Below are 16,353 nucleotides of genomic sequence, written 5' to 3' on the forward strand. Positions count from 1 at the left end.
CAAGTCAATGTTGGGCTGGGTCATCTCTTCTGGTTCTCTCTCTCTCTCTCTCTCTCTCTCTCTCTCTCTCTCTCTCTCGTAGAGATTGCCTCACTAGAAGCTACTATGAACTGGCAGTACTATAAACATGTCTAATGTAGATGGGATATTTGAGGATAAATTGAAGCAAGCTCTTGGTAACAGGGTATTAACATTATAAACTTTATGTAATTAACTTAAAATGACACCATTTTTAAAAAGTTTAATGTTCAAATTTAATACTCATTCCTAATCAGCTTTTATTTTAGTCTTTAAGATGTAAGATTAGCCATATTTTCCAAAGTTAATTCTTTAATAAAATCATGTACTATTTTTGAAGAAAGCAGATTTTTAAATGAGTAAATTATCAAAGAAAAGTTCAAGATTACTTACAGTCTCTTTCATCTTCTGAAGCTTCAAAAGTATCCCCAACTTTTTCAATCTTTTCCCTGGAGTTTGATTTCTACTATCTCTAACCTCACTTTAATTTATCTCAAATGATCATTACAAATGCAACTGCCAGAAGCAACCAGAAACGTTCGAAGGATTTATCCTAATTATTTGGCTTTTTACTTTGGACATAGAAGGCCAGGGTTCAAAAAAATTATCCTCTAAAGATAATTTGTGGGGAAGAAGTATCAGATGTATTTTAGCAATAAAAAATGAAGTAGCATGAGCTACAAAGTATGAGAATGAATTTTTGTTTTTATTTTAAATGTTCTTACCACAACCTAATCAAAATATCTTCTTCCAAAGACAAATTTCCATGATAATTTTTGAAGTGGTTTGTTCTAGATACATTCATCATTTCCTTTTGCCCACACCCCCTTTTTGGAGAACTTTCCCTGCTTATATCCCTGAAGGGGTATAACTCATCCACTTCATAATTGGACCAAGAATGGGTATGTGAGTCAAGCTAGGCCATTCAAATTCTTCTAGAAATTTGGGAAATTGAAACATAAGAGACCAAATCAACCAACATTTTAGGCTCCAGAGCCATAAAGTCATACATAATTAATTAGTACTAGAATTGACTTTATGACCAAATTAAAAACATAGCTAAATACAAAGTTAAATGCAGCTGAAATTACGGGGAAGCAGACCCTAAAAGGCCTGTGTAAGAAGCTGATTTCCCCAGGAAAGATGAGCCAACATGCAAGGAGAAATAAAGAGAGTATTCTGAGAAATATCAAGAGAAATGAACTAGCTGGGGATGAGTTCTCATGGGTCCCAGCTCTATCATTAATCATAGGATTTCTTCAGACCATTACAATAAATTCATCTTTGTTTCATCTCGCTTGAGTGTGTGTTTTTTTTCCCTGAAATGAGATTAAGATAATTCTGTTTTTATGTGCATATTTTTAATCTGAATGAAGACTGAATTTAGTATGACTCGGAAGACAGAAGGGGATGGTTTCCACTCCTTCCAGAACTCCCTGAAGAAAATTGAAGACAAACATCAAAACATGCATATTGTAAACATTGCAAAGAACCACTTGCAAAGAACAGTGGTTTGATTCAGAATGGGATTTGATGAGTAACTTGTATGACTGTATGGTACTTGCAATCATTCAACAAATTACACTGAATGTCCACTGTATGTGCTAAGTCTGGTGAACATTCTGGAGCTTTTAAAGAGATTGGACAAATTATAAATAAAGTTTCCAGTGGGACTATGAGTAAATTACAGTTATTATGTAATGTACCTTAGACCACTGAATGCTAAGGATGATTTCAAATGGAGACCACTAAGCTGGAGAGTTGGGTGGTTTAACCTACATGTAAAAAACTCAGTCCTCTCTTGCTTGAATTTCTCTGACAAAGAATTCTATGTTTAAACTTGTCCTGTGAGCAAGTTTCTGAGATAATTCTGAACAAGTCAATGAACAGCAATTAAAAATGTACCATGTGCTGGACATTAAACATAATCTAAGATGAAAAGATGGCCTGGCTTCTTGTCAAGAAACATTTTGGAGTAGAAAGTGAACTAAAAACAAAACAAAACAAAAAACACATTCATATGACTGATATATCCTAATAAGAAATATTATGTACTCACCAGATTCCTGTTTGTATTGATGCCTGAACATTGTGTTGATAAATTCTTTATGACTTCTTTTTGATCTCCTGTTATTAGTTTAAATTCTGTCCCATTAGAAACAGATGTGATCCCAAATAATGTCATTATAACTTGATAAGAGTATTGATAATTGAAAACCCTCAACTTGCTTTGTGGATAAACTCCACTAAATCCTAGCCCTAGGAAGCATAATGTCAGTCTTTAAGCAATGATATATTTGGTGCCAGTGTTGCTGTTGAATAAAAGGAAAACAGTATAACCCTCTGAATCCACAGATCACTAGTGAGTTAACACATCAGTGGGCAGCTCAGGAAGCAAGTCAAAAGACAATAATCTGACACAAGAGCTGAAGCTGTCAGTCACGTTAATGGACTAAAGAAGAATATACAAATATCTTTGGATTCCAAAATCAAATTGCCTTTCTTCCATGACAGCTCAAAAACTCTCTTACAATTGGTTAAGGGCCTCAGCATAGTTGGGATTGGAGACTTAGAGGGAAAAGCACAAAATAAGGAAATATTTAGAAAGCATCTTGCAGATACCATCTCCCTAAGTGCTTCATAATCATAATGTTATGGTTGAGTGACTATCAAATTATAGCTGAAGATCAAGCAAAACACAGACATTTTCAGAGCAGTTACTGCTCCCTTAATGGTCTGATAGGGCAAAGGATAAATTCTTGAAAATGTCAGGTATTCAATAAGTCAGATTCTTAGAGAGAAAGAAATAAAGCCTTCCAGAATTCAGGCTCATTACCTAAGATAAACGTCAGGGGTCAAGTCCAGCAGGAATTTACAAAGACAAACACAAATGCTGTAACATTAGTCCCCAAAGCTCCATAATCAAACCAAGGGATTTTAGCTGTTCTGACTTATTCAGCTACGTCCCCCAAATGTCTTACTATCCAGAAGCAAAAGATTGCAGTGGGGCCTTAGCCTTTTGGGGACACTGGGAACCCGGGGACACAGGGTGAGCACAGGTAACCAGGTGCAGTGAGGCCTCCAGAGCGCGCTAGGGGTCCGGGCAGGTGGGTCCTCGAGTTCCCCCCTCCAACCCAACCGTAAGTCTCCGAACCGAACGTCCTGCTGCAGCATCTGTGTTGCCTGATTCTGGGCAAGAGCTAAGCTGATGTAGCCCAACAGCATCATTATGCTGTGCAACTTATTGGCAGCAACTTGGCCACAACTGCTGAAAGAGATGCATTTCTAGTAGCTGAAAAATCAAGAAAGAACTCATGTGACAAAGAAGAGAAGCAGATGCTGCATTTGTTTTCGGAACTCCGCAGAAAACTTCACTCACGGTGAGTTTTGAAAAATAAATGGTTAATCATCTTCCTCTTGCTTTTGCCTTAGCGAATATCCATGCAAGCAGCCAAACAAGGTTTCCAGCTACGCCACGTTATTTGCCCATGCATTACAAAGAGATGCCACTCACCTCCCTACCTCAGACTCCCCCGCGGACCTACCAGGACCGTAGCACCCAGGCGGCTCGGAGGTCCGGCAGTGTGTGCAGCAGCCAAAGCAACAGGCTGCAGTCTCATGGCACTCCAGGCGTAGGAGACTGTTTTTGACAGCAGTTGGGGTCATGTCTTGCATGACCTTTTTTACAAACCACTACCTCAGAAGGTATTCCCAACACTGTTTCTCGTGGTGTGACAAGGCCAAGGAGAGATGTGGCAGTTACTGAGACAGCCTATGTCAGAGACATTTTGTACTTATTCCAGGGCGTAGATGGCAAAATCAATCCAAGATGAGCAGCACTGAGAATTGTTACAAAGCAGAGGGAAAGGCAAACCTAAATAAAGCTCTCAGAGATAGGACAGTCAGACTTGCTGAGTTGGGTTGGTTACATAATAAATCCAGAAAATACATGGATCAGAGGAGCCTAGACTGTTCATTTTTTCTACTGCCTCGCACCAAAAATTAAAATACTACCGATTACTCTCTGTTTTACATTTCCAGCTACAGAGGATGATCAGGGTGTGAATTGGGGCCTTCAGAGTAGCTCCTCCTGGTTTGGACATACGATCCCAAGACAAGACGGGAGACTCTTGCGGCCCTGGTGGACCACTGCCGAGGAAGAAAAGGAGGTGCGCTGGCCTCAGCTGTCCACGCCTACACACACCGGGGAGATCCAGAGTGAGGTCCCTGGTACGGCACATTGGCACATTCTCAGCTCAGGATTGCATCCTGCCCTAAGCTTCCTTTACTGTTGGATATATACCAGGGAGCTGGAGGACACTTACCACGAAGTAAGAAATGTAGTCAATTGTCAGACTCGGATTTAAGAAGCATGGGCACTCAATTACTTGTTTTTTTCTTCTTCTTCCCATGTTTACTGTTTTCTCTTAACAGTAATGTCACCACACTTCATTTGAATGCCATGAATATTTTGTAGAGTGATTTGAAAGCCAATTATCCCATTTATCGGCAGAGCTGTATCGGGTTAGTGGAAAATTGTTATCCCATTTTTAATAGTGGAAAACTCAGCAAGGTCAAATCACTTGTCTGGATTTACTAGCAATAGCAAGTTTATGGCAAGCGAGGACTTGGTTCCCTCAGTCTTAGTCCAGGTTTCCTTGCAGAATGGTATTATACATTCTATTGCTTTGTATGGTTACATGAAACTAAGCTGACTGTGGTACTAACAATTTTAATGAAACAAGTTATTTGGATATGAACCTATAAAATACAGTTAGTTCTGCTACAATGCAACATATGTGTTCCTTAAAAATCACTATGCTAAGCCTGACCAAGCGGTGGCGCATTAGAGCGTCATACTGGGATATTGAGGACCTAGTTTCAAGACCCTGAGGTCACCAGCTTGAGCGCAGGTTCATCTGGTTTGAGCAAGGCTCACCAGCTTGGACCCAAGGTCACTAGCTTGAGTTGAGCAAGGGGTTACTCGGTCTGATATAGCCCCACGGTCAAGGCACATATGAGAAAGCAATCAATGAACAACTAAAGTGCCACAACGAAAAATTGATGATTCTCATCTCTCTCCCGTCCTGTCTGTCCCTATCTATCCTTCTCTCTGACTCTCTCTCTGTCTCTGTCAAAAAAAACAACAACACTATGCTAAAATCACAGGTTAAAATCTGACAAAAAGTAGAGTGAAGGGAGCATCACACTCAAAAACTTTGTTAGTGATGTTAATTAAAAAATGTAGAGCAACTTAATAGAAGTTGTAGCACAGTTTTAAACACACAGTAAACTGTTAAGAAGTATGTAAATTCTAGAATAAATATGCCACTTACCTTGAAAAAGCCCTGATTTTGGCTTGTAGACATGGGCAGAAGGAGACTTGCCTGAAGTGCAACAGAAAGCCGTGGCCACTGACACACACGACGATGGATTAAGGTAGCTGGTGAGTTTGAGATGTGTTTGTGTGTGCAATTTGTGGACTCCCATGTGGCTGAGTTGCTGTTTTCACCTACTTTCTCGTCGATGAAATTGCACTTTAGCAATCATGAAATTTGTGTTATGCTCAAATAGTTTCCTAATTATCAGTTGTGCCATAACAAGTTGTTTTAAAAACAAGCACGATAGCAGAACCGACCGTATGTGGTTTTGTTGGGTGGGTACTTTTGAAACATAAAAATGGCATTCTGTACGTGCATATGCATTGTGCAAGTTGCTCAGTCTGTCTTGTGGCTCCTTCCCTGATCGTATTTTACTTATACTTTCTTACATATCACTTCATAGTATGAACATATATTTTATTTAGCAACTCTCCAGTTGATAGAGATCATGCTCTTTGTGGTTTCAAATCTTATGAACAGTATTAAAATGAACATCATTAAAAACTAATAAAAGCAGAAGACTCTAGATTTTGAATGGACCCTGATACAAAACCCTTTGAGAGTAGGAAGACTGTAGCAATGGAAAGATGAGAGGAGCAGATAAATTGAATCAACATATAGGCAAATCTGGTTTTGAATCCCAGAGCCATCATTTGCCAGCTCTGTGACTTTGGGCAAGTTACTTAACAACTCTGAACCTCAATTCTCTCTTCTGTAAGATGGCAGTAATAGTAATAGTACCTACCACACAGGGCTTTTGTAACATGTACAACATAATACCTGGCATGTGGTGGCAATCAAGAAAGGTCAGTCCCCATCCCCTAGCATGACCTAGAAATAATAGCATGTCAGTTTATAGTTCACTTTTCCTTATACTTTACCTTTTTCTCCCATTGGATTGGAGAAATGGTTAAAGCACAGAGCGAATGAAATTGAATTGCCAGGGCTTAGAGCCCAGTTTTGCTGATTTTTATGTAAATTTGGGCTTCTTACTTTAACCAACCTTTTTGCAACTCAGTTTCCACTGAGGATGCACTGAATTAATATAAACACTTGGGAGTGTCTAGCACACAGTGAACACTATAAGATCATTATTACCATTGTTAACTGTACCTGGAATAAATATGTATAGATCCCTTCAAGGAGTTTATCTCAGTTAAGTTTCTCCCCCTAGTTGTCAACTCATGTCTTGGATAATGTGCGTCTCGAACCACTTTGGCACTTCTTTATTTTTATGACAGTTTGTAGTTTTGCAAAGACGACTGCCACAATAGTTTCCTTCTCACATGCTCTTCTGCAAAGTGACCTGTCGCTTCTCTACAGGCAGGCGCTCTGTTCTCCTCCCCTTGCATCAGGATGGGATTTTTGACTGCTTTGGCCAATAAAGTGTGGTGGAGCGATGCTGCAGATCATAACAGCTGATTCAGCTTCCGCTTCATTTGGAACCAGGACTGCCATGCCGCAAGGAAGCCAAACCCCACGGTGTGGCTGCATGTAGGTGCCCGGGTCAGCAGTTCCACATCTTAGCCAAGGCTCCAGGTGTGGGAGTAAAGCAGCCCCCACACGGCTGCAGCCCTAGTCTTTGAATCACCCTTAGTTTTTAAGCAAGACTTCCTAGCTGAGATCTCAGATATCATGGGGCAGAATCAATGCGTCTCTTTTGTGCTTTATCCAAACTCTGGACCTGCAGAATCCATGAGCATATTAAAAATGGTTGTTGTTTTAAGCTGCTATAGTTTGAGGTAGTTTGTTATGCACCAACAGTAACTGGAACACTTGTCTTTCAAGGAGAAAGTTCCGTTATTTTAAGCTGTTCTGGGGTTAACATGTGAAAAAAATTATTTTTTGCCAAACAGAAAATATGGCCCTCTTCATAATAGTTTATGCAAGTAACTTGAAAAATAGACATTTTAAATCATATTTTTCTTTTACGAGTTGATGGGCAGGGCCTGGAACTGGTGTTTATATATTACACGTCAAAAAGATCTGCATGGTTTTTCTCCTCCAACACGTGCACAATTATTTTTCTAGAACTAGAGTTCCCAAGAATAAATTCTTTTTTTGTAACTGGAGCAACAAAAGTCTCTCTGGTGTTTCCTACCTCTGAAATAGAAATCATTTAGAAATGTTCAAACAGCTGTATTCAATTATCGCCGAGCATTTAAAATAGCTAGTGGTCTCAGATTCCGAATTATTCACAGCAACTTGTTACACGGGGAAGGGGTCTCTCTCAACCCGCATCTGTATGTGCATGAGCATTCCTGCGAGCCAGCTGTGCCCCTCTGCTCAGCATCCCTGTGCAGAGGCCAGTCTTCCAGGGAGCAAGTTGGAAGACTTGTAGCTGGGTAGGACTCAAGACACCTGAAGATGAGATCTGCTCTGTGTTACATAAGGACAAGGAATCCCATTTCTTAAAGGAAGCTTTTCTGAGAACAACCATCTGTCCTGGTATTTTTTTTTCCAGGCTACCCTGATTTCAAATCAGAAGTTTTAGTAAGAGCTGACCTGAAACACGAATATACTGTCGGCTTCCGCCACTTTCTTGCATCCAGCTCCGTTCTGTCCCATCAGTGCTTGGGAGAGGCTGTGTGCTGCTGGTGGGGGACACAGAGGGCTCAGGTGCTGAGCAGTGACAGAACTATACCTGCCACGAGGTCTGAAAACACTCGGGGCTCACTTGTCAGGTCTTTGAGTCCTTGTTCCTTGTAAGAAGCTTCATTTTGACTGGATCCCTTCCCAGTTCCTTCTACTGTGCGAACTGCTTGCCCCAATCCCACCCTGCCCTCCCAGGGGGCCGCTGTGGCTTATAGTGAGGGCTTTGCAGTTAGAGACACCTGTACTTGATTTGGGGATCCTCTGCCTACTAGCTGTATGACTTTGGGAAAGTTACTTAAATTCTCTGGTCATTAGTTCCTTAACCTTAAGAGCAGAGACAATAATATGCCTAACTTGCAAGGTTCTTGTGAGAATGAAAGAATGCATTATAACCACCTAGAACAGTGCTTATCCTGTAACTGAATGTTCACTGCATATTAGCTATTATTAAGACCAAATGAATGTATATAACAGATATTAGCAAGGAAGAGCTTTAGAGTCCAAATACTTCTTCTTAAGATGCCTTTTATATTTCAAAGCTATTCCAGGAGTGCTAGGTATAGAGGCAGAACTGTTGAAGTCAATTAAAATGCCCCCAGAGATCACCTACAACCCTGCTGATGGACTTTGCCTAGATCAGGCCCCTAAGGAGGTCATGCATTACTGGTGTAAAAAGTACTGTGTGTTAGCTGCAGATTACAGCAGGATTAGACATGAGGGGGTCATCGTTCTCCAGGCTTGAGACTCCAGGTCCACCCTTGCTTTCTGTTCATCAACAGTGAGGAACTCAAACAGTTTGTTATGCACATGCACATACATTCCCACCTGCCACAGGGGCTGGCTACCTGATCCAGATGTGCACTTGCTCTTTAGGGAGACCAGTGTGTCTCACTTCATGCTTATGTATCAGGCCAGGCCTAAGATCTAGGTGACAAAAGTGTGACAAAGTAGCACTGACTGAAGTGGTTTCCTGTGCCGCACACAGCGGCGATCGTCGGGGCCCTGAGAATGAACTTAAGAAAAGTGATGTCTGTCTTTAACTTCCTGTTCCCCCTTTCTCCCCCTGCACCCCTCTATCAATGCCAGGACAGGGTGTCCCAGCCTCTACCAGGATCCCCAGTGTACCACCAGTGGTACTCCATTTGCATCTTTCCTCCTGTAGTATATTCCAAGCCCCAAGACGGCTCCCCCACGGCTCTCAGCAGAGCAACTCTCTCATTACTCTTCATGTACATCTGTTATCTGCTTAGAGTCATTCACAGTATGCCACGGATGGCCCCCCAAAATCTCAGGACTTGGGAATCCAGTGCAGTAGGTTGGATAGTGATATGCCCAAGTCCTAACCCCCCAGTAGTTGTGCATGGAACTTTATTTGGACAAAGGGTCTTTGCAGATGTAATTAAGTACGGAATCTTAAATTGGGATCATCCTGGATGAACTGAGTGGACCGTAAATTGAATCATATGTGTCCTTACAAGCAGAGGAGAAGCCAGGGACATGGAGGAGAGAGATGTGTGAAGACAGACGCAGAGACTGGAGCAAAGCAGCCACAAACCAAAAAATATCTGGAGCCACCAGAAGCTGGGAAAGGCAGGAAGGATTCTCTCCTAGAGTCTTTTGGAGGGAGTGTGGCCTGCTGCCTTCTAGGTTTTGGACTTCTGGCCTCCCAATCTGAGAGAACAGAGAGAAGAGATTTCGGTTGTTAGAAGCCATCCAGTTTATGACACTTTCTTATGGCAGCCCCAGGAGACAGTGCGTTTGGTAACCTGTGCACCCCAATCCCAGGGGCCTGCCATGCATCTGAAGTTCAGAAAGCTTTAGTAACTTGCTCCTGTCCCAACGTCAGGACTCAAACAGTTCCGGGACTTTTCTTTCTGCCAGTTTCCCTGAGGAATCATTGCTGTTGATTTGAGTTTAAAGAGGAGCCCACGGTTCCAAATGCACATTTGACTGGTAAAACTGTTCCCTAGTTCTTTCTGCACTCCCCATCCTGCACTTGTCTCCAGCGCTTGAGCTTCCTAAGTCCCAGCTCTCACACCACACCGTGGTTGATGCAGAAAGAAGAGGGAGGGAGGCTAGGCTGCCTGAAGTACCAATCAATATATAGAAACATAATTTTTTGCAGTTTTTTTAAAATTCCTCTTTCCATGTTCCTTTGTCCTGGCTCAACTGACACCACTCCCCACCCCTTCTTTACTTTGTGAATGAACACTTGAGCAGCGCTGTTAATTCCATTATTGTCATCTGTGTTTAAGCATATTTTTAACTGAACGATATCAAATTTGGGTCACAGTTCCCCATCCTCGAATTTTCAATAGCGATTGTTCTTCTGGTTATATGTTTCAACATGTTTCAGAAATGTTTTCTTTCAGGTGGACTCACTGGGATCCCCTTTAAATTTTCCATAGCAATCCATAGCTGACATCAGCTCACACCCTCATAACTTAAAGAGGATGCAGGCAGTTTGGGTACCAGCAAGAACCAACCCATCACTTTTGCCTTCTGTGCTCATTCTCATCTACCTCTCTTTGGAGTTGCTCAAACATTCCAACATCTATATGAAGCAGAGAAGTGCTGACGCTGACACATATTTACCGAGTGGTTCCCCGTATATAGTTCTGTACTCCAGTTGCTATAGAAATAAGCCAGAAAATCTAACTCTGGATTCTTATGTTTCACATATTCAAATTTAGAGGAACTGTGACGTGGCTACCAAAAAATAAAAAAATAAAAAAGAAAAGAAAAGAAAGAAAAGAAAAAGAAAAAAGGCTATCTTCCATGCAGTGTCATTTGGCTCTTTTTTTTTAATTTTTATTTATTTATTTATTTATTTATTTATATATTTATTTTAGAGGGGGGGAGAGAGAGAGAAAGAGAGAGAGAGAAAAGGGGGAGGAGCAGGAAGCATCAACTCCCATATGTGCCTTGACCAGGCAAGCCAGGGTTTTGAACTGGCAACCTCAGTGTTTCCAGGTTGACGCCTTATCCACTGCGCCACCACAGGTCAGGCTCATTTGGCTCTTTAAACTGATAAAGTCATCCTGTAAAGACAAAAGAAATCATTTATCTGTTCCATTTCATTTTCTCTAGATTTGAGGGAGCTTCACTGATAGTGAAAACTTAGTCTTAGGTACTCTAACTGCCCTGAAACTCTGTGGAGTAGGGGAGAAATACAGAAGACAGAAGAACACAATAGACTGACATGGCATACTTTTCTAGTGCTTGAGATGATAGACTACTTTTGTTCTTTTTAATATACCACAGAAATAGAATTCACTCGAGAACTGGCCAAAACTGATTGCTTAGCCCAAGGGGTTGTACAGGTAAGGCTGTAGTCCAAAATATGTACTAAGATTCAAAAAATGAAAAAATAAGGAACCAAAAACAAGCACCGCATGTTCAGATATAGGTAGAATGTTCCATGTCTGATTGCCCTTCTTTTGAGTCAAGCTTTCTTAGTTTTTTTTGAAATGAAATTGAAAATCAATCTGGTACACACACTGCTCTCTAGCCTTTGTTACTGTAAAGCATGTATTCAACTTAAAAGTTGTATTGCTGAGAATAAAGCCATTGAGAAATGCTAAATGGGGTGGAGAGGGGAAAGAAGAGAAATAGGAGAGTATAAAAAGGTTTAGATCTCATGAAAAGAAGTCTTTAAAATAGCATTTTTCCCTTTAACTAATGCTGGCTAGGAAAACCTATACTTAAAAAACACTTGAACAAATCCTTCCTCAGTTGAATTACATATCCTGTGTTATAATATTTGAAAGGGAAATTGATTTACATGAAAACAGCAAGAGAGGGCTTACACATATTACTTCTCAATGATTTGTACCTTAGCATTCCAAGCCACTTGGTTGATGGGTCCAGGCTTTTGAGTCCCACAGGTCATATACCTCAACCACAAAGGTGCTCAAAAATGAAGGCCCACTGAGAGTTGAATGGGAACTTGGAGATATTAACTAAAGAGGTGTAGAGACCACAACACTTACCTTTGCCTTTGCTTTTAGTTCCTTTGAAAAAGGAAGAGGATCATACTGGTTGAGCTTCTAATTGCATAGGGGGCCATATGTGACATCTAAGAGTTTAAAAGGACAGTATGAGTAATTTCAGTTGATTGGTTTTTTTGTGTGTTTTTTTTTTCAATTTACTAGCCTGTGGGTTTTTATTTCCTTTTTCCTTTGTAGTAGTTTGAAAGTTATATATTCCATCTCTATTTTTTTTTAATTCAGTTGATTGTTAAATAAAGAGAATGTTTCTCACAAGAAACTAGAGATGTTATTTTGCCCTGGCCAGTTGGCTCAGTGGATAGAACGTCCAGAGTGCAGAAGTCCCGGGTTCGATCCCCAGTCAGGCCACACATGAGAAGCGACTATCTGCTTCTCTTCCCCTCCATCTACCCCTTCTCTTTCTTTTCCCCTCTTGTAGCCAGTGGCTCAATTGGTTTGAGTGTTGGCCTCAGGTACTGAGGATAGCTCAGTTCATTCAAACATTGGTCCCAGACAAGTTTACCAGGTGGATTGTGGTCAGGGCACATGCGGGAGTCTGTCTCTCTATCTCCCCTCTTCTCACTTAATAAAAAGAAAAAGGAAACTAGAGATGTTATTTAAAAGACCTTCAGGCCCTGGCCGGTTGGCTCAGTAGTAGAGCGTCGGCCTGGCGTGCAGGAGTCCCAGGTTTGATTCCCGGCCAGGGCACACAGGAGAGGCGCCCATCTGCTTCTCTACCCCTCCCCCTCTCCTTCCTCTCTGTCTCTCTCTTTCTCTCCTGCAGCCGAGGCTCCATTAGAGCAAAGTTGGCCTGGGGGGCTGAGGATGGCTCTGTGGCCTCTGCCTCGGGCACTGGAATGACTCTGGTTGCAACAGAGCGATGCCCCAGATGGGCAGAGCATCGCCCCAAGATGAGCATGCGGGTGGATCCCAGTCGGGCGCGTGCGGGAGTCTGTCTGACTGCCTCCCCTTTTCCAACTTCAGAAAAATACAAAAAAAAATTTTTTTAAAGACCTTCAAATAACTGACTAGCACCTTGACCATATAGTGTCCACCTTGGCTATGCCTTCTCAGTCATGTAATTCAATAAAGCAGAGCCACAGTGTTTTATAGAGAGGCAGTGAAAGATAGTGACTAAGTGCTTTTACTTTGAAATCAAGTAGATAGAGGTTCAACTTTCATATCTACCATTTTACAGCTGATTAAGCTAAGCAAGTTATTTAATCTTGCTAAGTTTTAGTTTCTTCAATTGTAAAAGGGGGGGGGGAATAATACTGTATATCACTGAGGGCTTTGGTGAGAACTAAGAGAAATGATATGCAATAATTACTAAGCCTTGCATCTGGAATACAGCAAGTATTCAAAAAAAAATAGTAGCTAGTATTGTTGTTACCATTATTATTTCAATAGAAGCAAGACAATAGTCTAAACTACTTCTTTCTCCTTTTCATTCATATCTCATGTCAGTAGGATATAACTAATAACTATAACTAGTATAATCATATAGTCACTGGCCTGTTACTACTTCAAGTTCTTTAGGAATTGCAAATGAATACCTCCTAAACTCTCCTACATATTTCACTTTGGGTTAACCTTTAACCTTGTACTACATTATAAGCCCAAACCGCTGCATTTTGCAACACTTCACTGGACCAATATCAGTTTGGGCTTCACATTACTGGGAACACACTACCTTTTCACGGCCAATTTGCAGTTTCTCTCAGGTCTTAGGACTTTGAAAACTGGATCTGGTCAATTTCATTACTAGTGATCTGTAGAGTCAATTTTAAAATCATCAATCTTTGTAAACTCAAAGGTGCACCCATCAGCAAAGGTTCTTGCAAAGTTTTAATTATTTTGTGCTACAGAGTGAATGGACATACAGGCAAAATTTTCCTCATAGAAATAAGATCAAAATGACTTAATTAACAGAGAAATGGTTATCTGTTGCAAGTGGTATATGACTCTTGCATTCTTATTAGACTTTTTAAATAAACACTGCTAAAAAAAAAAAAAAGAGCTGCTGGGTGTTATTAGAAGCTTCTAGCTAATGAGGGTTATGCACGAAAGCTCCAAGAAAAGCCAGGAATAGATTAGGTGACAAAAGAACAAGCACCACAACAACAAAGGCGTGGCAGCTTCTTTGCTCAGTCCTTTGGAAAAGGGACAAAAAATGAAAACGGCCTGACAAGTCCATACCTTTGCTTATTTACTTAATTTTGGAATCTATACATGCGATCTGAGAAAAGCCACATACTGTTTCTTTTTCCTTGTGTATGCTTTTCTGTTTGTTTCCTTTATTTCTAGTTTTACAGTGTGTCCGTAAAGTCATGGCGCACTTTTGACCGGTCACAGGAAAGCAACAAAAGAAGATAGAAATGTGAAATCTGCACCAAATAAAAGGAAAACTCTCCCAGTTTCATACCTATTCAGTGCAGTTCAATGTGGGCTCACGCACAGATATTTTAGGGCTCCTTAGGTAGCTACCCCATATAGCCTCTACAGACCCGTCACTGACTGATGGCCTACCAGAATGGGGTTTCTCCACCAAACTGCCAGTTTCCTTCAACTGCTTATCCCACCAAGTAATGTTATTCCTATGTGGTGGTGCTTTGTTATCAACACGCCGATATTCACGTTGCACTTTGGTCACGGATTCTAATTTAGCGAGCCACAGAACACACTGAACTTTCCTCTGTACCGTCCACATCTCGACTGGCATAGCTGTAGGCTGCTCCGTTGTATACACGGTGTTACGTACGTCATCATCTGCGCATGTGCACATGCTGCCACATCATCCTACAGAAACTGGGAGGGTTTTCCTTTTATTTGGTGCAGATTTCATATTTCTATCGTCTTTTGTTGCTTTCCTGTGACTGGTCAAAAGTGCACCATGAATTTACGAACACACTGTATATCCCAGGTATATATGATTAAACATGAGCGATGCTGCCTGAATAATAAATAAACAGACAAACACCCATACAAACAAGGAGAAATGAGTTTCCCAGTTCCTAAACCACTATTAGGGACAGGGAGGTCTCCTGACAGCTTCTCTGAAGAAAAAAGCCAGTCCCTAATAAATTAGCTATTAGAGCAGGAAATGATGAACACAGGTAGAGGGAATGAAGAGAAACTACTTTACACTGCAGAGCTAAGTTTAGATCTTGTTTTCTAAAATACTTCCTGCAGGGTTCAGGCTTTGAGGGAGAATTGGCTTAACAAAGGCCACAGAGAACTCCTCAAATCTGGGAGCTCTTTAACCTGCCCCATGTCAAAAGCATCATGAAGGAACAGCCCTTTTACAGTCAACACCACCAGAAAAACTGTGATGACAAGAATAAAAATCTCCGTAGTTCATTTGCCTGGGAAAGACCAAATAGGAGTTTTCTGTGAAAGAAAAACCTTCGCATAGAAAAAATTTGGTCATCATTATTTTCGCAGCAGATGGGGCCCGAGTCAGCTCCAGCTTCCCCACACGCAGACACCAGCCAGATCGGCCCCTAATTAGCAGCCCACCACACTGGTAAATGGCCTTCTCCTCCCATTTACAGGCCAAAGCCTTGCTGACCCCACAAGGCGCCACCTGAGACCACGACTCGACTCGCCAATCACCACCCATCAATTGTCCTGCAGGCCTCTCCGCTGCTGCGAACGTGTGAGTAACAAAAGAAGACAGAGGAGGCTGCAGTTTTTACTTATTATTTTTCTGTTTTGAGTCCTCCAAAGAAAATTACAATTTCACAAAGGTCATTGGCCAAGAAAATAAAAAAAAATTTTTTTTTCTATCTCACCACCTACTTTCCCTACTTAATATTCCTTATGCCTCTCTTTCACCGAAAGGAAATGTGAAGAATGTTTTTCTCTTAAAATAAGGGCAAAGGAAATCTTTTATTTATTTTTCTTCTGCGCCCACATGATAATTTTCAAGAGTGTGTGTATGTATTCGTAATTTGTTTTACACCATTTGAGGGAGAGGCTATAACTGGTTAACCCTTCTGTCAAGCAAGAGGAGCGGGTGTGGCCGACGGCAGCTGCCTGGCGCTCCTGGCCTTACCTTCTGCACGGGCTGCTGGCACTGACCGGTGGACCATAAGAACTGGGGCCTTCGAGGTTTCATCTCAGCCCCTGGTACCTCCTTGTGTCCCCAGGATATGACTGGCTCTGTCAAGTCCAGGAAGATAAATCTTTTTGTGTTTTTAAATCCCCTTTTCAAGTGTACCACCGTTAAGAGAACCAGTTCGGCAAATCCAGAAGTAGCACAAAGAGGTAGCTGTTCCGGTCTGAAAGGAAACCCATTCTCCTTCAGATTGTGTGTGTGTGTGTGTGTGTGTGTGTGTGTGTGTGTGTGTGTGTGTGTGTGTGATGAC

The 16,353-nt window shown here is 41.4% G+C and overlaps 1 pseudogene; it reads left to right on the forward strand.

Annotated features, from left to right (window-relative positions):
* The first annotated feature begins 916 nt into the window (after positions 1 to 916).
* On the forward strand, positions 917 to 16,141 carry LOC136377049 (gamma-tubulin complex component 3-like; annotated as a pseudogene).
* Positions 16,142 to 16,353: the final 212 nt, after the last annotated feature.

The sequence above is a fragment of the Saccopteryx leptura genome, chromosome 6 (genome assembly GCF_036850995.1).
Source record: "Saccopteryx leptura isolate mSacLep1 chromosome 6, mSacLep1_pri_phased_curated, whole genome shotgun sequence".
In the NCBI taxonomy this organism is placed as follows: Eukaryota; Metazoa; Chordata; class Mammalia; order Chiroptera; family Emballonuridae; genus Saccopteryx; species Saccopteryx leptura.